The following is a 23,625-nucleotide window of genomic DNA, read 5'->3' as shown; positions in this document are numbered from 1 at the left end:
AAACGCAGGCGTGCACAAGCGTTTTCAGGGAGAGTATGTGATGTCAGCTCCGGACCCGATCAGCCTGTTCTCATTGCACTGTAGGAGTAAGTCCAGGGCTGCACAGACACTGCACACAGTGGAAACATCTTTCAATGGTGGGTGAGGTGCAAACGGATTTGCAGCTGTCCGCCGACTGAGGATTTTTTTGCAGCTCGGCATCCAGAGACATGCATCAGCAAATAAAACTATCCTGCCTTGGGTGGAAATGTTCTGGCAAAAAGGGTCCGTGACATGCGATCGCACACTTGCACTGCAAATATACACTCCCCTTGGACGGCGACTATCTGAATGCAGCACAACAAATTCAGCAGCCCAGCAATCAGGTCTGAATCACCCCACAGTGAGGAAATAAAACACACTGCATGAATGACATTGTAGAGATTATTGGTGAATTAGGGCAATCTAATAAAAGGTATGGGAGCATTTGGTTCTATGCCAGATTTGGGGGATCACTTTTAAGTTGAAGCTTGGTCCTGCATTTTCCTGTCATGCTCCCCAGCCAGAATAAGCCACATTTAATTCTGTGTTTTTTCCTTTTATTTTGAAATTGTAACCCTTTTAATTTACATAATACTTACTATTATACCCTTTATTTAAATAAAATGTTTCTTTATTAGTCTATTTCAATTATGCTCCAGAACCCAGTCTTTAGGGAAGCTACAGTATTAGATCTCTAAGTTTGCACTATAACTATTATTGATTGCTAGATGCGGTGGGAGACCAACTAACAGAGTGCTAGTTTGTGTACCAGAGACTGTACAACTGTGATAGAGTGGTTAGAGTTCTATATCTCCATATTATTTCTGCAGGTGGTTGTAGAATAGAAGTAAGCAATAGCAGAGATGTCATCGGGTCTGGTGACATCTCATCTATACAGGTTCTCATCTATGGCAGGAGTCAATTGCGGCAGGAGAATGTCACCCCCTCCGTGGGTGACACTCGAATGCAGGGTGCACCCCCTTTGTGACACCACTGGTAATAGTATATTTATTGTATTATACAACAAGCCTTGGGGATCTGCGCAATTGCAGTTCTGACATTACTGTAGTAACAGGGTGAATCAATTAGAAGCTCTAACCATGTCAGTGTACAGATGTAGCCACCTTTATCTTGACTGTTTCTCCGCCGAGACGGGCGTTTAGTCACGCTAAGGCGATAGCTGAGTTTAATCACAGGTAGGCGCGTTGAGGCGATCTAGATACTCATCATGCATTACACATCTCCACCACTGTGTGGCTAATGCTCCACTAATCCAGTACTTTCGATCATACAGTATAGCGGCGGATTGATCTACAGCTCTGGCAATACTGTAGGCGTAACGGGAGGCGGTGGAAAAAGTATGGAGTACTGTATGTGTATGGAGACGCAACTACAGTAATTGTGTAAAAGGAAGAATGTACAGGACAATGTATAAACACCGTGCTTTTAAAATACATGAGCGTCTGGGAATGGAGGGCTACAGTAGCTAGCAGGAGGCGGTGGAAAATACCGTGCTTTACAAATGCGAGCGTCCGAGTCCTCTAAGGCATAAACCAACACCAATGGGGTGGGGGCCAGGCGCTGTTTGCAGTACTTTCACACATGAAATTGGGAGTCTCTCATGAGGCGTCGTGGGCTAGGGGTGAAGGCTCCCACCTCCCACGCTGGGGGTCCAGGGTTCGAGACGTGATGTGCCTTCTTTTTTTTTTTTTTTTAATTGTAATAATACACTGTATTATTTTATCTACATTGTAAGACAGTCAATGGAAAGGTGCACACAAGTTACATATAAATCAGAGTACATCTGCAGGAGCGATTCTTTACGCTAAATGCAACTAAACAGCGGGAATGAAATGAGGGTATTCTGACGCTACTAACTGAGCAAAACAGTACTGTAGATCTTCAGCGTTTGTGTATTGCACATGACCTGAATTCCCTCCCTGTGCAGGCTCCCAGGGGGGAAGGGTGATGGGGGTAGGGAGAGACGATGGGAAATACTGTACTGTGCCTTTGAAATGCAATTACATGAGCGTCCGAGTCCACTACGGCATACTGTAAACCAACACCAATGGGAAGGAAATGCCAACCATTTTTTTTATGTGTTCCCGTGACATTCATTTAAAAAAATTTTTTTTTCTTTCTAATACATCCAATGGAAGGATGCACACAGGTTTCACATAAATCAAAGTACATCTGCAGGAGCGATTCTTTACGCTAAATGCAACTGCACAACGGCAATGAGTAGAAATTAGTGTATTCTGACGCTACTAAGTGAGCAAAACAGTACTATACAGTAGATATTCGGCGTTTGTGTATTGCACATGACCTGAATTCCCTCCCTGTCTACTGCATGATCTGTGCAGGCTCCCAGGGGGGAAGGGCAATAGGCTAGCAGGAGGCGGTGGAAAATACCGTGCTTTACAAATGCGAGCGTCCGAGTCCTCTAAGGCATAAACCAACACCAATGGGGTGGGGGCCGGGCGCTGTTTGCAGTACTTTCACACATGAAATTGGGAGTCTCTCATGAGGCGTCGTGGGCTAGGGGTGAAGGCTCCCACCTCCCACGCTGAGGGTCCAGGGTTCGAGACGTGATGTGCCTTCTTTTTTTTTTTTATTGTAATAATACACTGTATTATTTTATCTACATTGTAAGACAGTCAATGGAAAGGTGCACAAAAGTTACATATAAATCAGAGTACATCTGCAGGAGCGATTCTTTACGCTAAATGCAACTAAACAGCGGGAATGAGTAGAAATGAGTGTATTCTGACGCTACTGTGAGCAAAACAGTACTATACAGTAGATATTCGGCGTTTGTGTATTGCACATGACCTGAATTCCCTCCCTGTCTACTGCATGATCTGTGCAGGCTCCCAGGGGGGAAGGGCAATAGTCTAGCAGGAGGCTACTGGGGACTCAGACTCATACAGTACTTGCATTTCAAAAGCACAGTATTTTCCGCCGCCTCCCGCTTGCCCATCGCCCTTCCCCCCTGGGATCCTGCACAGGTCATGCAGTAGACAGGGAGGGAGTTATTCACGTAAACTAGGGCAAAGCTGCAGGAGCAGTTGTACTGTTTAGGGTCTATGCACCATACGGTATACATACAATTCTATAGCAGGGCAGACTCAATTGAAATGGCTACCGCCTGTGTCTCCTCGCCCAATGGAGGCCCTCGGCTATGGAGCAAGTAACAGCACAGATTTGGTAGGTCACGGGGCAATGCTGAAGGAGCGTCAGAATCCCCTAGCTAAAATACACAGGGGTGATAGGGATAAGTGAGGTCTTTGCGCATAACGATACACCGCAAAGTTCCCTATGGTTTTGATTATGCCTTTTCTTTGAACACGGTATTTTCCACTGCCTCACCCTACCCCCATCCCACTTTCCCCTTCCCCCCCTGGGAGCCTGCAATGTACATGCAGTAGACAGGGAGGGAGTTCGGATCAGGTTACAAGACGTGCAACAGTATACTACTGTATGTAGGAAAATCCCCCGCCCACTCTGATTTATGTGAAACCTGTGTGCACCCTTCCATTGAATGTATAACAAAGAAAAAAAAATAATAATAAAGTAAATGTTACAGGAACACAGTAAAAAAAGGTTGGCACTTCCTTCCCATTGGTGTTGGTTTATGCCTTAGGGGACTCGGACGCAAATACTTGTATTTGAAAAGCACGTATTTTCCACTGCCTCTCCCTACCCCCATTGCCCTTCCCCCCTGGGAGCCTGCACAGGTCATGCAGTGGACAGGGAGGGAGTTCAGGTCAGGTACAATACACAAATGCTGACGATCTACAGTACTGTGTTGCTCAGTTAGTTGCGTTGGAATACACTAATTTATACTCATTACCGCTGTGTATTTGTATATAGCGGAATGAATCGCTGCTGCAGATTTACTTTGATTTATGTGAAACCTGTGTGCACCCTTTCATTGAATGTACAACAAAGAAAAAAAATAATAAAGTGAATGTCACGGGAACATAGAAAAAAAAAAGGTTGGCACTTTGTGACTCAGCATGGGAGGTGGGAGCCATCATCACTAGGTTGGTATGGAAGGGGAGACAATTAGCTACTGGAGGGTACCAACCCCAAGTTTCTGTGACCCCCACAAGGCTCATGGCAAGCGTCGGAACCTATGGTGGGTCTGAATTAACGGTCCCATTATAGTCTATGGGAAAATGGGTCCACTTTGCGTACTGATATCTCTGGTTCTGGGTGTTCCAGAGACTCAGGACTGGTACCATACAAAAGAGGAGACTCTTGGCTTTCGGGGCAGACCAACCACTAGTTTATGTGACACTGGAAAAGGAAACGGGAAGCAACCGTGTTTCGGGTCCCCTCCAGTTGTCCGCCTAGCTTGCACAGGATACAGGGTTTCTGGCTAGATAGGAAATACTGTACAGAAATGCTAAGCATGGTAATTTGACATCCAGGAACATAGGGAGGAGTTTTTATCTCACTCCATTATACTTAGAAAAACTACACTTGCCACTGTACGTTACAAGCTGTTCGTGCTAATTAGTACACTAGTAGAACATACTGTACAGAGATACTAAGTACAGTGATTTGGCATCCACAAACTTAGGGAGGAGCTTTATTCTCTCCATTGTAATCTTTCTAAGCATAATGGAGAGAGATAAAAGCTCCTCCCTAAGGTTCCTGGATGCCAAATCACTGTATGTAGTATCTCTGTACAGTATGTTCTACTAGTGTACTAATTAGCACGAACAGCTTGTAATGTACAGTGGCAAGATTAATCTTTCTATGTATAATGGAGAGAGATAAAAGCTCCTCAGTAAGTTCCTGGATGCCACATCACTGTACTTAGTATCTCTGTACAGTATTTTCTATTAGGGTACTAATTAGCTGTTCGTGCTAATTAGTACCCTAATAGAAAATACTATGCAGAGATACTAAGGACGGTGATTTGGCAACCAGGAACCTAGGGAGGAGCTTTTATCTCTCTATATTATACATAGAAAGATTAAACTTGCCACTGTACGTTACAAGCTGTTCGTGCTAATTAGTACACTAGTAGAACATACTGTACAGAGATACTAAGTACAGTGATTTGGCATCCACAAACTTAGGGAGGAGCTTTATTCTCTCCATTGTAATCTTTCTAAGCATAATGGAGAGAGATAAAAGCTCCTCCCTAAGGTTCCTGGATGCCAAATCACTGTATGTAGTATCTCTGTACAGTATGTTCTACTAGTGTACTAATTAGCACGAACAGCTTGTAACGTACAGTGGCAAGATTACTCTTTCTATGTATAATGGAGAGAGATAAAAGCTCCTCAGTAAGTTCCTGGATGCCACATCACTGTACTTAGTATCTCTGTACAGTATTTTCTATTAGGGTACTAATTAGCTGTTTGTGCTAATTAGTACCCTAATAGAAAATACTATACAGAGAAACTAAGGATGGTGATTTGGCAACCAGGAACTGAGGGAGGAGCTTTTATCTCTCTACATTATACATAGAAAGATCAAAACTGCCACTGTACGTTACAAGCTGCTCGTGCTAATTAGTACACTAGTAGAACATACTGTACAGAGATACTACAGACAGTGATTTGGCATCCAGGAACCTTAGGGAGGAGCTTTTATCTCTCTCCGCTGTAATCTTTCTAAGTATATTGGAGAGAGATAAAAGCTCTTCCCTAAGTTCCTGGATGCCAAATCACTGTCTGTAGTATCTCTGTACAGTATGTTCTATTAGGGTACTAATTAGCACGAACAGCTTGTAACATACAGCGGCAAGTTTAATCTTTCTATGTATAATGGACAGAGATAAAAGCTCCTCAGTAAGTTCCTGGATACCAAATCACCGTCCTTAGTATCTCTGTACAGTATGTTCTATTAGGGTACTAATTAGCACGAACAGCTAATTAGTACCCTAACAGAAAATACTGTACAGAGATACTAAGTACAGTGATGTGGCATCCAGGAACTTACTGAGGAGCTTTTATCTCTCTCCATTATACATAGAAAGATTAAACTTGCCACTGTATGTTACAAGCTGTTCGTGCTAATTAGTACACTAGTAGAACATAGAGTACAGCGATACTCTGGATGGCAATTTGGCATCCAGAAATTTAGGGAGGAGCTTTTATCTCTCTCCATTATGCTTAGAAAGATTACAATGGAGAGAGATTAAAGCTCCTCCCTAAGTTTGTGGATGCCAAATCACTGTACTTAGTATCTCTGTACAGTATGTTCTACTATTGTACTAATTAGCACAAACAGCTTGTAACGTACAGTGGCAAGTGTAATTTTTCTAAGTATAATGGAGAGAGATAAACTCCTCCCTATGTTCATGGATGTCAAATTACCATGCTTAGCATTTCTGTACAGTATTTCCTATCTAGCCAGAAACCCTGCATCCTGTGCAAGCTAGGCGGACAACTGGAGGGGACCCGATACACGGTTGCTTACTGTTTCCCTTTCCAGTGTCACATAAACTAGTCGTTGATCTGCCCTGAAAGCCAAGAGTCTCCTCTTTTAAATGGTACCAGTCCCGAGTTTCTGGGACACCCAGAACCAGAGATATCAGTACGCAAATTGGACTCATTTTCCCATAGACTATAATGGGCCCGTTAATTCAGACCCACCATGGGTTCCGACGCTTGCCATGAGCCTTGTGGGGGTCACAGAAACTTGGAGTTGGTACCCTCTGGTAGCTAATTGTCTCCTCTTCCATACCAACCTAGCGATGAAGGCTCTTACGTCCCACACTGAGAGTCCCAGCTTTGAGTCCCAAAGTACCAACCTTTTTTTTTTAATATGTTCCCGTGACATTCACTTTATTATTGTTTTTCTTTGTTATACATTCAATGAAAGGGTGCACACAGGTTTCACATAAATCAAAGTAAATCTGCAGCAGCGATTCATTCCGCTATATACAAATACACAGCGGTAATGAGTATAAACTAGTGTATTCCGACGCAACTAACTGAGCAACACAGTACTGTAGATTGTCGGCATTTGTGTATTGTACCTGACCTGAACTCCCTCCCTGTCCACTGCATGACCTGTGCAGGCTCCCAGGGGGGAAGGGCAATGGGGGTAGGGAGAGGCAGTGGAAAATACGTGCTTTTCAAATACAAGTATTTGCGTCCGAGTCCCCTAAGGCATAAACCAACACCAATGGGAAGGAAGTGCCAACCTTTTTTTACTGTGTTCCTGTAACATTTACTTTATTATTATTTTTTTTCTTTGTTATACATTCAATGGAAGGGTGCACACAGGTTTCACATAAATCAGAGTGGGCGGGGGATTTTCCTACATACAGTAGTATACTGTTGCACGTCTTGTAACCTGATCCGAACTCCCTCCCTGTCTACTGCATGTACATTGCAGGCTCCCAGGGGGGAAGGGGAAAGTGGGATGGGTGTAGGGCGAGGCAGTCGAAAATACTGTGTTCAAAGAAAAGGCATAATTAAAACCATGGGGAACTTTGCAGTGTATCGTTATGTGCATATACCTCGCTTAGTCCTATCGCCCCTGTGTATTTTAGCTAGGGGATTGTGACGCTCCTTCAGCATTGCCCCATAGCCTGCAAAATCTGGACTGTTACTTGCTCCATAGCCTAGGGCCTCCGTGGAGCAAGGAGTCATAGGTGGTAGCCATTTCAATTGAGTCTGCCCTGCTACAGAATTGTATGTGTACTGTACGGTGCATAGAACCTTAACAGAACCGCTCCTGCAGCTTTGCCCTGGTTTATGTGAATAAAAAAATAATAAAGTGTCTGGAAAAAACTAACATGCATTCGTACTTTAGAAATCGAACTCGGGACTCTGAGTATAGGAAGCGGAACACTTCACCACTTCGCCGCAAACAGATGAATAAATCCATTGGTTTTGATTATGCTGTAATGGCTATGGGATTAGGACGCTAACATACTGTACAAAATTCCTAATCTCAAGAGGCAATAGTGAACTTCTAACACGTCCATTTGCGACAGTGTACACTACTGGTTTTATGTTGTTTTGTCTGCGGGACTTGGACACTCACATATTCATAAAGTACTGTAGATGGATCATATACTGTATGCTGTACTATTTGCGTCTGTACCGTATATACTGTATTAAATAATGCAGCATAATGAGTATTTACTGTATTAAATAATGCAGCGTAATGAGTATTTACTGTATGCAGCGTAATGAGACGCTTAGTAAAGTAGTCCTTATTATATATTTCAGTATTGTATTTTACGGGAGACCACACGCATGCGCAGTGGTGAATGTAAAAGGTGACATCTGGTGGATGATCGCAGGTATTACACGTAAACGCTCTGTCTGCCTCCGTGCGATTAGGTACGCCTCTCTGTGACTAGGCGCGCCTCCCTACGCCCTGGTACGCTGCGTATGCTCGATCGGGACAAACGCCTCAGCCAGTCAAGATAAAGGTGGCTACATCTGTATGTACTTCTCTCCTAATGATCCATCTGATCATGCATTTAAAATATGTCTCAGACTGAATTATGACTCTTCTCATACAAAAAAAAGAGATTACACAAATATAAAAACTGAGCAAACTATCTAAAAACAAATCAAAGAAAATAACCCCACACGTTAAATCAGGTTTGGCACATTTTGATAAGAAAAAAATAAGAATTTACTTACCGATAATTCTATTTCTCGTAGTCCGTAGTGGATGCTGGGGACTCCGTAAGGACCATGGGGAATAGCGGCTCCGCAGGAGACTGGGCACATCTAAAGAAAGCTTTAGGACTATCTGGTGTGCACTGGCTCCTCCCCCCATGACCCTCCTCCAAGCCTCAGTTAGGATACTGTGCCCGGACGAGCGTACACAATAAGGAAGGATCTTGAATCCCGGGTAAGACTCATACCAGCCACACCAATCACACCGTACAACTTGTGATCTGAACCCAGTTAACAGCATGATAACAGAGGAGCCTCTAGAAAAGATGGCTCACTACAGCAATAACCCGATTTTTTGGTAACAATAACTATGTACCAGTATTGCAGACAATCCGCACTTGGGATGGGCGCCCAGCATCCACTACGGACTACGAGAAATAGAATTATCGGTAAGTAAATTCTTATTTTTTTCTTATCAAAATCTCTAACGTCCTAAGTGGATGCTGGGGACTCCGTAAGGACCATGGGGATTATACCAAAGCTCCCAAACGGGCGGGAGAGTGCGGATGACTCTGCAGCACCAAATGAGAGAACTCCAGGTCCTCCTCAGCCAGGGTATCAATTTTGTAGAATTTTACAAACGTATTTGCTCCTGACCAAGTAGCTGCTCGGCAAAGTTGTAAAGCCGAGACCCCTCGGGCAGCCTCCCAAGATGAGCCCACCTTCCTTGTGGAGTGGGCATTTACAGATTTTTGGCTGTGGCAGGCCTGCCACAGAATGTGCAAGCTGAATTGTACTACAAATCCAACGAACAATAGTCTGCTTAGAAGCAGGAGCACCCAGCTTGCTGGGTGCATACAGGATAAACAGCGAGTCAGTTTTCCTGACTCCAGCCGTCCTGGAAACATATATTTTCAGGGCCCTGACAACGTCTAGCAACTTGGAGTCCTCCAAGTCCCTAGTAGCCGCAGGCACCACAATAGGTTGGTTCAGGTGAAACGCTGAAACCACCTTAGGGAGAAACTGAGGACGAGTCCTCAATTCCGCCCTGTCCGAATGGAAAATCAGATAAGGGCTTTTACAGGATAAAGCCGCCAATTCTGACATGCGCCTGGCCCAGGCCAGGGCCAACAGCATGACCACTTTCCATGTGAGATATTTTAACTCCACAGATTTAAGTGGTTCAAACCAATGTGACTTTTGGAACCCAAAAAACTACATTGAGATCCCAAAGTGCCACTGGAGGCACAAAAGGAGGCTGTATATGCAGTACCCCTTTTACAAACGTCTGAACTTCAGGGACTGAAGCTAGTTCTTTTTGGAAGAAAATTGACAGGGCCGAAATTTGAACCTTAATGGACCCCAATTTCAGGCCCATAGACACTCCTGTTTGCAGGAAATGTAGGAATCGACCCAGTTGAATTTCCTCCGTCGGGCCTTACTGGCCTCGCACCACGCAACATATTTTCGCCAAATGCGGTGATAATGTTTTGCGGTTACATCCTTCCTGGCTTTGATCAGGATAGGGATGACTTCATCTGGAATGCCTTTTTTCCTTCAGGATCCGGCGTTCAACCGCCATGCCGTCAAACGCAGCAGCGGTAAGTCTTGGAACAGACAGGGTCCTTGCTGGAGCAGGTCCCTTCTTAGAGGTAGAGGCCACGGATCCTCCGTGAGCATCTCTTGAAGTTCCGGTTACCAAGTCCTTCTTGGCCAATCCGGAGCCACGAATATAGTGCTTACTCCTCTCCATCTTATCAATCTCAGTACCTTGGGTATGAGAGGCAGAGGAGGGAACACATACACTGACTGGTACACCCACGGTGTTACCAGAGCGTCTACAGCTATTGCCTGAGGTTCCCTTGACCTGGCGCAATACCTGTCGAGTTTTTCCCAATGGTTTATAATCATGTGGAAGACTTCTGGGTGAAGTCCCCACTCTCCCGGGTGGAGGTCGTGCTGAGGAAGTCTGCTTCCCAGTTGTCCACTCCCGGAATGAATACTGCTGACAGTGCTATCACATGATTTTCCGCCCAGCGAAGAATCCTTGCAGCTTCTGCCATTGCCCTCCTGCTTCTTGTGCCACCCTGTCTGTTTACGTGGGTGACTGCCGTGATGTTGTCCGACTGGATCAACACCGGCTGACCTTGAAGCAGAGGTCTTGCTAAGCTTAGAGCATTGTAAATGGCCCTTAGCTTCAGGATATTTATGTGAAGTGATGTCTCCAGGCTTGACCATAAGCCCTGGATATTCCTTCCCTGTGTGACTGCTCCCCAGCCTTGCAGGCTAGCATCCGTGGTCACCAGGACCCAGTCCTGAATGCCGAATCTGCGGCCCTCTAGAAGATGAGCACTCTGCAACCACCACAGGAGGGACACCCTTGTCCTTGGTGACAGGGTTATCCGCTGATGCATCTGAAGATGCGACCCGGACCATTTGTCCAGCAGGTCCCACTGGAAAGTTCTTGCGTGGAATCTGCCGAATGGGATTGCTTCGTAGGAAGCCACCATTTTACCCAGAACCCTTGTGCATTGATGCACTGAGACTTGGCTCGGTTTTAGGAGGTTCCTGACTAGCTCGGATAACTCCCTGGCTTTCTCCTCCGGGAGAAACACCTTTTTCTGGACTGTGTCCAGGATCATCCCTAGGAACAGAAGACAAGTCGTCGGAACCAGCTGCGATTTTTGAATATTGAGAATCCAATCGTGCTGCCGCAACACTACCTGAGATAGTGCTACACCGACCCCAACTGTTCCCTGGATCTTACCCTTATCAGGGAATCGTCCAAGTAAGGGATAACTAAAATTCCCTTCCTTCGAAGGAATATCATCATTTCGGCCATTACCTTGGTAAAGACCCGGGGTGCCGTGTACCATCCATACGGCAGCGTCTGAACTGATAGTGACAGTTCTGTACCATAAACCTGAGGTACCCTTGATGAGAAGGGTAAATTTTGACATGAAGGTAAGCATCCTTGATGTCCCGAGACATCATGTAGTCCCCTTCTTCCAGGTTCGCAATCACTGCTCTGAGTGATTCAATCTTGAATTTGAACCTCTGTATGTAAGTGTTCAAAGATTTTAGATTTAGAATCGGTCTCACCGAGCCGTCCGGCTTCGGTACCACAACAGTGTGGAATAATACCCCGTTCCCTGTTGCAGGAGGGGTACCTTGATTATCACCTGCTGGGAATACAGCTTGTGAATGGCTTCCAAAACTGTCTCCCTGTCAGAAGGAGACATCGGTAAAGCCGACTTTAGGAAACGGCGAGGGGGAGACGTCTCGAATTCTAATTTGTACCCCTGAGATATCACCTGAAGGATCCAGGGGTCTACTTGCGAGTGAGCCCACTGCGCGCTGAAATTCATTGAGACGGGCCCCCCACCGTGCCTGATTCTGCTTGTAAAGCCCCAGCGTCATACTGAGGGCTTGGCAGAGGCGGGAGAGGGTTTCTGTTCCTGGGAACTGGCTGATTTCTGCAGCCTTTTTCCTCTCCCTCTGTCACGGGGCAGAAATGAGGAACCTTTTGCCCGCTTATCCACGAAAAGACTGCGCCTGATAATACGGCGTCTTCTCATGTTGAGAGGCGACCTGGGGTACAAACGTGGATTTCCCAGCTGTTGCCGTGGCCACCAGGTCTGAAAGACCGACCCCAAATAACTCCTCCCTTTAATAAGGCAATACTTCCAAATGCCGTTTGGAATACGCATCACCTGACCACTGACGTGTCCATAACCTTCTACTGGTAGAAATGGACAACGCACTTAGACTTGATGCCAGTCGGCAAATATTCCGCTGTGCATCACGCATATATAGAAATGCATCTTTTAAATGCTCTATAGGCAAAAATATACTGTCCCTATCTAGGGTATCAATATTTTTAGTCAGGGAATCCGACCACGCCAACCCAGCACTGCACATCCAGGCTGAGGCGATTGCTGGTCGCAGTATAACACCAGTATGTGTGTAAATACATTTTAGGATACCCTCCTGCTTTCTATCAGCAGGATCCTTAAGGGCGGCCATCTCAGGAGAGGGTAGAGCCCTTACAAGCGTGTGAGCGCTTTATCCACCCTAGGGGGTGTTTCCCAACGCACCCTAACCTCTGGCGGGAAAGGATATAATGCCAATAACATTTTAGAAATTATCAGTTGTTATCGGGGGAAAACCACGCATCATCACACACCTCATTTAATTTCTCAGATTCAGGAAAACTACAGGTAGTTTTTCCTCACCGAACATAATACCCCTTTTTGGTGGTACTCGTATTATCAGAAATGTGTAAAACATTTTTCATTGCCTCAATCATGTAACGTGTGGCCCTACTGGAAGTCACATTTGTCTCTTCACCGTCGACACTGGAGTCAGTATCCGTGTCGGCGTCTATATCTGCCATCTGAGGTAACGGGCGCTTTAGAGCCCCTGACGGCCTATGAGACGTCTGGACAGGCACAAGCTGAGTAGCCGGCTGTCTCATGTCAACCACTGTCTTTTATACAGAGCTGACACTGTCACGTAATTCCTTCCAACAGTTCATCCACTCAGGTGTCGACCCCCTAGGGGGTGACATCACTATTACAGGCAACATCACTATTACAGGCAATCTGCTCCGTCTCCACATCATTTTTCTCCTCATACATGTCGACGCAAACGTACCGACATACAGCACACACACAGGGAATGCTCTGATAGAGGACAGGACCCCACTAGCCCTTTGGGGAGACAGAGGGAGAGTTTGCCAGCACACACCAGAGCGCTATATATATACAGGGATAACCTTATATAAGTGTTTTTCCCCTTATAGCTGCTGTATCTTTAATACTGCGCGTAATTAGTGCCCCCCCCTCTCTTTTTTAACCCTTTCTGTAGTGTAGTGACTGCAGGGGAGAGACAGGGAGCTTCCCTCCAACGGAGCTGTGAGGGAAAATGGCGCCAGTGTGCTGAGGAGATAGGCTCCGCCCCCTTATCGGCGGCCTTATCTCCCGTTTTTCTATGTATTCTGGCAGGGGTTAAATGCATCCATATAGCCCAGGAGCTATATGTGATGCATTTTTTGCCATCCAAGGTGTTTTTTTATTGCGTCTCAGGGTGCCCCCCCCCCCCAGCGCCCTGCACCCTCAGTGACCAGAGTGTTAAGTGTGCTGAGAGCAATGGCGCACAGCTGCAGTGCTGTGCGCTACCTTGTTGAAGACAGGACGTCTTCTGCCGCCGATTTTCCGGACCTCTTCTGCCTTCTGGCTCTGTAAGGGGGCCGGCGGCGCGGCTCTGGGACCCATCCAGGCTGGGCCTGTGATCGTCCCTCTGGAGCTAATGTCCAGTAGCCTAAGAAGCCCAATCCACTCTGCACGCAGGTGAGTTCGCTTCTTCTCCCCTTAGTCCCTCGATGCAGTGAGCCTGTTGCCAGCAGGTCTCACTGAAAATAAAAAACCTAAACTAAAACTTTCACTAAGAAGCTCAGGAGAGCCCCTAGTGTGCACCCTTCTCGTTCGGGCACAAAGATCTAACTGAGGCTTGGAGGAGGGTCATGGGGGGAGGAGCCAGTGCACACCAGATAGTCCTAAAGCTTTCTTTAGATGTGCCCAGTCTCCTGCGGAGCCGCTATTCCCCATGGTCCTTACGGAGTCCCCAGCATCCACTTAGGACGTTAGAGAAATAAAGATTTTGGAGGATACAATAATTTGTGAATTATAAAATATAAAAATGTGTATTTTATCACCACAATTAAAGATTTGTGTGGTCCACTGTGTTTTGGCTTTGGTTTAATTCATCATCGTGTTTTGGTTTTGGCAAAACCACCCTCAAGTGTTTTGGTTCAGATTCAGATTTTGGTCCACTCATTTAAAATTTTTTATAATTATTGATGAAAATTGATTAAAATCTATAAAACAGCTAAAATCATATAATTTCTGCAATCCAAAACCTGAAATTAAAATCCAAATTCTGAACTGGGACTTTGAATCAGATCTCTTTGGAGGATATGAACTGGGTTTAGGGCCTGATTCAGACCTGATCGTAGATGTGCAAAAAAAAAACAACCCACATATCTACAATCAAAATCTTTGACTTGCCCAGCACAGGGCAAGTCTGCCCCGCATGCTGGATCCAGCCCCCCACTCCCCACAGACATGCAAAAGCATCACACAGCAGTGACTTGCACCTGCCGAGTAGTTCTCTGTCTACGCGGCCTAGCTGCAAAGGCAGATGGCTGCCTGCTATGTTTTTGGTCGCAACAGCTGCGTGTGATGTCATGCAGCCCCCATGACACCTCCCTGCAACAGCCCCGCACCTGCCAATTCTGCTGCAATGCAGTCCCAATGTCGCCGACACATCACCAACCGCCCCGCGACAACCTCTGCCTGATTGTCAGGCAGAGGCGATTGCACAAGTGAGATGCCATCGCATCCCACTGCATGCACACGCACAGTACGGCTTATGTGCATATGCAGACTTTACTGGCCTTCAGCCCGCGAACGCTGCCGCTGCAGCGCCCAGGTCTGAATTACGCCCTTAGTTTGGTATGGATACACAAAACTCAGGTGGATTCGGATTTCTGGAGAACTGAACTGTACATCTCTAACCACAATACATATGTTTGTTGAGAAATGGAGACAAATATGTTTTGGCCATTATGGTTTTTCCTTGGGTGTTGCAAATCAATGTTGCAAATCAAAATAAAATTATATACATCGTACAAATGGAATTCCAGGACTTTATTATGTTTTACTCTTTACTAAAGGCTGTGTTCTTTGAGAACTGACACCACCTGAACTTGGGGAATCCGAGGGAATGCTTTGAGTTTTCCCGCCAGGCTTGGATTCCAAAATGAGGCAAAACTTTATCTTCTTGTATCTGATCTTGCATGTTTCGGATTCAGTATAAGTCCCTCCCGTGGTAATTTGGGACTCCAGATAGAGGGTACATCCACTACGCAGTGAGGGCATTATAGCAATTGTTATTATTAGGACCTTTACGGGGTACACTGCAGACAGCCCAAAGTTCTGCCTATGGGCTGCATTATTTTTTTAATGCCATTATTTGATTAACCCTTTATTGGTGCACAGTTATTCACACTGGTGCTGTAACTATCCGCAGTGCAGCCCAGAGCTCCTAATACAGGGGCAGCATTAACCCTTGCTGCACACCTGTGTTCTTTTTTTTTTTTCACTGCCCGCAATGCAGAATTAACCTTTTATTGGTCCACACCATTATTAAAATATGCACAGTGATTTGCTGCAGTGTGTAAAAAATAAATATAGAAAAAATTGTGTATATTCAGAGCCAAGCCATGCCACTATGTTAATAATATAAATGCTGTGAGTCGCAGTTTGAAGTTGTTGTCAACTGTACAAAAACTGAAAATAGTCAACACTTTTATGTGTTCAGGACCAGGCCATGACAGTGCATTAATAATATAAGCTCGGAGATCTGCAGCAGTGTGTAAAAAATAAAAATAACACCCCCTGAAAAAAAAATGTGTGTGTGTTCAGGGCCAGGCCATGCCTCACAGCAGTAATAAATATAAGCACTGGGAGTTTACAGTGCGAGTTGTAATTTGTGAAAAAAACTAAAAAATTGTTTGTATTTTAAGTGGTACAACTTGTGTGTGTTCAATAAAGCTCCGTAGGTGCCATGCCTGGCTGTGTTAATAAATATAAGAACTGTGGGAGGCATTCAGTTGCAGATGCAAAGCGCAGTTGCACACTTATCGATTGATGTTTCTGCACTGCACATGCACCTGAGCTGTAGTGCCTATGGGGGTCATTCCGACCTGATTGCACTCTAGCTATTTTTTTGCAGCGCTGCGATCAGGTCAAAACTCAGCAAAACTGTGCATCTTGGGAGATCAGTTCAGCCTGCACATCTTCAGAGGCACTCAGGCTCTGAATGGGCGACATGATATATGATGATGTGAAAAAAGAAAAAAGGGGATTTTGTACAACTTGTGTGTGTTCAGTAAAGCTCAGTTGGTGCCCTTCCCAATGTGTTAAAAAATATAAGCAGTCAATATGGGTCATGATCAATCAATAGAAAAGAAGGAGCAGCAACCAAGTACTAGTGCTGAGGCTGCTGCCAGTCATGAGAGTACTACACATATACTAAAGGTGGTCCAGGGGGGCAGAAAGTTTAGGAAAGGGTATACAGTATGAAGTATTTCACAATATAAAAAAAAAAATAGGTAGAAGTGTCACATTAAAAACCGACAAATCAGTGCCCCGAAAAGAAGAACTAAGGCTAAAGAATAAACTGTGTGTTCACAAATCCCTAAGGATAGTCTAGGGGTGTCAACTTTAGCTATATTTGAGTCTGACATTTCTCACACTGTACTTGTAGAGAAGCTTACTTCACCTATTTCCAACATTTCTGCACTATCTGCAAATGTGGGGATGAGCATTACATTACAAGTTAAGAACATGATGATGACAATAGAAATTAAGATACTAGTGTGAAAATAAAACAGAATGAGATGGATATTTGTGTACTATCTGACACTATTGAGGATATTTATGATGTTGTGTAAGATGTGTAAGTCAGTCACCAGTTGCATCAGTTCTTACCTGTGATAGAAAGAAAGCCATTGTGATGCCTGGGCATAAAACCAAAAAAAGCCACCTCTTGGGTGTGGGATTATTTTATCCCAATCCTGTCTATGGGCCTAATCCAGACTTTATCGCTCTTCTGCGATTTTGCAGAGGGCTGTGATCACATAGCTGTCACCCATAGAGAGTGAAAACCCAACCTGTGCAAGTGTGCAAATGCATGATTACGCCATGCGAGAACTTCGCCAGACAGTGGACATCTGCAAATCCATTCACAACTCACTCACCATCTAATAATTTTTCCAGTCTATGTAGTCTGTGCATAGCCCAGGACTTACTCCTACATTGTGTGATACAAACAGGCTGATCGGGGCCGGAGCTGACGTCACACACTCTCCCTGAAAACGCTTGGGCATGCCTGTGTTTTTCCTGACACTCCCAGAAAATGACCAGTTACCACAGCCAAATGTCCGCTTCCTGTCAATCAACATTGTACGCCCAGCGATCAAAAGTGTTGCATGATTCTTTCACAGCTTGCGTATGCTCATTGCGATCCATACACATTTGAAAATCGTCCGCTGTGCGATTTCACACAACAGCGATCAGGTCTGAATTAGGCCCTGTGTTTTTAAAGGTATCTGCTCCATTTGTGATGCTAAAGTTAGTTAACCATCTAGGCACCTCCTCCATGTTACGCAATTTGCGGGCAGTTCATGAAATGTATTTTACAAAATTATATAAATTTGTAAAATATTTACAAGCAGCCCAGTATCAGCCACCAGCAGTTTGGACCAGCCCATACAATCTCCACTACCAACATCCTCATAAGCAACCTCCCCATTAGGGATCAGAGGTAGTCCTTCTAAAAAAAATGGTTTGTTGGGGCCCATACATTACAAACCAAGCACTTTAGCCAGAAAAGTGGCAGTCCCTGTTACTGATAGGCCCAGTGTGTAAGAAACACTGCAATTTTGTTAACTCCGTTGTCCATCTGACAAAACTGTCCCATGCAGCTACTGTTCTACAGTTCACAAGAACATGTACTGTATAACAATACATTTAGAGTAATAGACACTATTAAATCTATTTAAAAGTTAATAGATTCTACAATTCATGACAAATCAAATTTGTGCAGCAGCAACTCAAAAGCAAACAGGCCAAACAAAACATTTACATACAATATTACAACATCCAGCAACCAAACTGAGATCCCACCTGTGTCGGACTGAGCATGAATGGCCCACTATTAGTGCATCAGGGAAAAAGAGTGCCAAACAACCAGTACAAAAACAATATAAATATATATTCTGTGTTTTTTATATATTCGGTTCGAATTGCGTGCATCACATCATAGATGCATGTGAACAAAGTGCCCAAATTAAGTGATTTTATCTTTTTTAGTAAATTTTTGAAAAAAATTTAAATCCAAATTCAAATCCAATACCAGTCATGGTGGTCTGGCAAATCCAAAGCTTGATGACGAATTAGAGTAAAATCCAAATCCAGCAAAAATGGTCCGGCACACATCTTAAATTGAATCCCATATCCTGAGTAACCTAAAATTACAACAAACAAATATGTTGAGATTAGTAACAGTGTATTGTAGTTTGTGTACAGTATATTAATTCGTTCTTTGAGAAAAAACAAAAACATACATACAATAGTAGCCAACTATCAGGCATCTGTCTACTCTCAAATTTGTCTCACTGGGCTACTTATTAGTCTTTAGTTTGCTTCACAGACCACCTGCACATTGAGGAAGTGGTAGTTATGTTAACAGAGGCTGGCTGTCAACTTTCAGCCTGGGGGGCAAACACACACAAACACGTGGCCCTGGGTTTTCTAACAGCAGGCTGCATTGGAAAAATGAGTGAAACAAAAATCAAGCAGGAGTGGTTTATCTAGGACACTTAAACAATCGGATAACAATATTATAGGATCAGAGCCATAAATAGACATCTTGGTGCCCTGTGCCTAGAAGAGAATTGGTGTAGAGCCGCTTATATACATTATTCCAAGGCAGAGCCCTTTATACATGTAATGCCATGGTAGAGCCCCTCATACACATTATGCCATGATAGTGCCCCTTATACATTTTATACCATGGTAGAGCCCCTTTTACACAATATGCTATAGTAGAGCCTCTTATACATAATTCCTGCTTCTCATTCCTCCAACACCCTGGGAGCAACTATGCTGCTTACATTTGTTGTTGTACCCAGCAGAAGTGCTGAAGAGAGTCAAGCGTTGGGTGCACACACTGTGCCCACATGCTGACTGGAGTGAGCAGGAAGCAGGCAGTGGGGCGGGCTATAGCTGCAGAGGGAGCCAGCCTGTGACACACTGAGAGTAGTGTCGGCCCCTGCAATGGAATTCCCATACACCCCTCGGCCCACTTTTGGCACTTGCAATGGAAACCCTACAGGTGGCTGGGAGACAGATGGAAGACACTGCTCAGCTGCTGTGACAAAATTGGAGCAGCCGGAGAGCTTCTTCTGCTTGTCTCCCGGCTAACAGGCATGTGATGATGCATGCACCTGCAGTTTGTTGGTGTCCCTAGATCTGTAAAATTGTAGTGATCAAGGGGGCAGGCAGCACCCTGCCCCCCCCCCCCCAAGCCCAGCCTGTCACTGGATGCGATATTGACATATACCTCTTGCCTTAAGTGAGGCACTCCCAGAACAATATATTTAATGGCTCCAAAGGAGATTAAGTAGTCCTGAAAGCTGATAGAATGCTCTCAGAACTTCCGCACTCTGACTTATGATTGAGGAAGGAGATATACTGCCACCAGGGCTGGTTCTAGACCTTATGGTGTCCAGGGAGAAAGTTTCCTTTGGCACCCACCCTCGGTACATAAAACAGGACACGCAAAAAAAAAAAAAAAAAAAAAATAGGGGCGTGGCTTCATAGGGAAGGGGCATGGCCACAGTGATGCCCCCTAGTTATGCCCCCAGTAGTTATGACCCCCTGTAGTTGTGCCCCTTGTAGTTGTGCCCCTATAATTATGCCCCCAGTAGATTTACCCCCAGTAGTTGTGCCCCCATAAGATTTGCCCCCTGTTGTTGTGCCCCCAGTAAATTTTCCTCAGTAGATGTGCCCCTTATTGTTGTGCCCCCATTAGATTTGCCTCAGTAGTTGTGCCCCCCGTAGATTTGCTCCAATAGTTGGGCCCCCTGTAGATGTGCCCCTGTAGTTATGCCCCATAGTAGCGCCGCTTACAAACACACACACACACAAAAAATACTCAAAAACCTCGCTGCTGCCCTCTGTCTCTGGCCACTCGCTCCTTGGATCTATGGGAGAGACGTCATGACATCTCTCCCATAGCACCGCACAGACACTAGAGGTCAATTATGACCTCTAGTGTCTGACAATGGTGCTGGCTGCACCGAGCACCCACACATCCCACAGCCCCTGCTGCAGCCGGAGTGTGGGGTGCGGGTGGGCTTCGGTCGCCTGTGGGTGACTGCAGCAGCATCCGCAGGCCGCAGAACCCCAGGGAACCCGCTCGGCTTGCCCATTCCTAGATCCGCTCCTGACTGCCCACTACACTGCTCCCCCAATAGATTGAGAATACATATTGTATTAAGGCAAACGGTTTTACAAACATAGCCATGACTACAGCCACACACAAGGAATATTATCTCTGAACTGGCTTATATAGGTTAATAATGTGTTGTAATACTGTAAATTGTCCTCAATAATACATGTACATTTTTTTCCTGATTAAAATAATATTTTGGCAACTTAAGAAATAATATTTGGCCCCTAATTAATAAGTCAGTGTTTGTTCCCTAATTATACATACTTAGGTTATTTGTTCTTTTATATAGCTCAAACAGATTGCAGTTCATATGATATCACCTACCAGAACCATGTCAAAAAAAAAAATTCTGACAGTTTTTCAAACTGCAGCCTAACATATTACACAAGTTGTATTCTATACATGTGTAAAAATTGCCAATATTTGTGACAGTACTTTGAAATAATGCAGTTTGAAGGGCAGTTTGCAGTTACAAAATCTTACAGTTTATAAATTGCACATACTGTAGAACTGCAAAAACATTCTGTTTTGCAAAACCGTGCTTTAGAATTCTTCCTTTAATTCTCTGTAATTTGAATATAAGAGGGAATTTACTGTAGTCAAACACTTTTGGATCTTTTTTTTATTTTCTTAATAAAGATATCATTCTGGATATATGTATATGATAGATAGATAGATAGATAGATAGATAGATAGATAGATAGATAGATAGATAGATAGATAGATAGATAGATAGATAGATAGATAGATAGATAGCTTAGTTGCATATGTCATTGTACAAATGACACTGCCATTTTCTCAAATCCAATTTTCTCTCAAACAGCAAGCACATTTTCAAAGTATGGTATTATACCTACCAAAGTGAGGAACATTTGATTCAGCTGTGAAAAATACATGTATTTAGACATTTGCTATTTCTGAGACAAGTTCACAATCATGATTGGGTTATTTCAGATTCATTGTAGCTTTTAGGCTAGCGGGTTAGATAAAGTAATTTTGTTCTGAGTATTTGGAGCTTAGGTAGCACATTTATATCTTGCCTAATTTCCAGTTAGATATAGTAAAGTGAGCAAACAAATGGAAAAAAAAAAAAAATGGTTATTAAAAACAAGTCAAGCAAAAGAATTCAGTCTTTTTTTTTTTGCAACTGCAATTTCTGATTTGTTGCATTCATTTATTGCATCTTCATATTGAAAATATTGTCTTATCTAACATTATATAAAATTGCCCTACAAATTGCAGAATAGAATATTAAAACAAAATACTGTACACACAGATGAACATGATGAAAATGCATATATGTATATATATATATATATATATATACAAATCCACTATGACCGGCACTCCATATATTTTGCTTTAATACCTGGGTGCCTTCCCACGATCCAAAAGGAACATGCAGAGAGAGAGCGAGACGGGTGGCACTCCACGGGTTCAAAAACGTGACAGCTACACAGGCTTGATTTCAACATTTCAGGTGCTACTTCATTGGCACCTTTCGTCAGGATACAAACATAACAATCAAAACATACCTTATATAGACCAAAATGCCCAGAACCAAATCACATTTTCCGCCCGTTTCCAGTCGCGGGCGCAGCCGCGTCACACGCCGGCCAGCAGCAGTAGGTGGATCCTGTTCCTATGACAACCACCAACACTGCTAGAAACCCTCGTGCGACGGGCATCCTGTCAACGGCCCGCCTCCGGAAGCGTGTCAAAATGCGTCTTCCAAATGGCTGCCGGGAGAGGGGCCCGTTACCAAGACAACTACAAAAACAATAACATTACATGGACTCATGGACTGAAAGGCTTATAGATCAATTGTAATAGCAAATCTAATTATAAAGGAAGCAAACAACATTGCAAATCGAGCAGGCTCTTACTGGAAATAAGCGTCAGATAATATAATGGTAGAAAGGTTGATTATAATCTTAAGCTAATGGTCATATTTACCATAATGCAATATGTAATCACTATACTAAAGGACAGTAATTATAAGATATTATCAACAAAAAATATACAGAGCCAATCCATTGCAATTAAATCAATTAGTGACAACAAGTAACTCCCGATGTAAAACACAATCAATCCCTGCATTCCAATACTTTAAGCATAACACAGAGAACCGTATCTCATAGAAAATAGCAAAAAGGTAAATTTTTCATAAAAAACAGAGAAATTATAAATTTTCATTAAGGCCCGCAGATGAGACGGTATTGAGGTCGAATATCCATCGCGCCTCCAGTTGTAGCAGCGTCTTGTCATGATCACACCCTCTCGCCATTGGAGGGACATCATCAACCAACTTGTAGCGCAGAGTTGCCATACTATGGCCTGCTTCCTTAAAGTGACGCGCCACTGTTTGTTCAGTAGGTTTTCCCTCTAAGGCCAATCTGATGGCGGACCTATGTTGTGCAGCTCGTTCCCGAATTGCACATATGGTCTTGCCTATATATGCCAACCCACATGGGCATTTAATGATGTAAATTACAAATCTTGAAGTGCATGTCAACACTAGCTTGATCACAATCTTTCTTCCGGAATGAGGATGGAGCACCGTTGGTCCAGCTTCTAGATATCTGCACGTCGTGCAACCTGTGCACTTGTAAGAACCAGGGGGTTTACTTAAGAAATGTGACCTTAGTTCTCTTTGTGGCAAGGTCACATCTGTATGGACAAGCCAGTCCTTCAGGTTTCTTCCTCTCCGGTGGCACTTGAGTAAGCGCTGTTATTTAATGCAGGAATAGTCCTGTCAGAGCTTACAATTGGCCATAGTGAATTGGCATTTTTCTTAATGATGTTGCTAGCCGCCGTGTATGTAGTCACCAATGGTAATAGCTTACGTTCAGCTTTCGTTTTTCTAAGTAAACTTTGTTCCCACGGCAAAGCAAGTGCTTTTTCCTTAGCT

General features: G+C 44.1%; 1 long non-coding RNA gene across 1 annotated transcript in view; it reads right to left on the bottom strand.

Moving 5' to 3' along the window:
- Positions 1–18,484: 18,484 nt before the first annotated feature.
- The window catches only part of LOC134956944 (uncharacterized), a 166,597-nt gene continuing 161,456 nt past the window's right edge, over positions 18,485–23,625 (bottom strand). The window contains exon 3 of the long non-coding RNA XR_010186322.1: positions 18,485–18,723. This is a non-coding gene — a long non-coding RNA (uncharacterized LOC134956944). The remainder of the gene's footprint in view (positions 18,724–23,625) is intronic.

This window comes from Pseudophryne corroboree, chromosome 9 (assembly GCF_028390025.1).
Source record: "Pseudophryne corroboree isolate aPseCor3 chromosome 9, aPseCor3.hap2, whole genome shotgun sequence".
In the NCBI taxonomy this organism is placed as follows: domain Eukaryota; kingdom Metazoa; phylum Chordata; class Amphibia; order Anura; family Myobatrachidae; genus Pseudophryne; species Pseudophryne corroboree.
The sequence above is the reverse complement of the archived record's forward strand: the minus strand, read 5'-3'. Positions and strand labels throughout refer to the sequence as shown.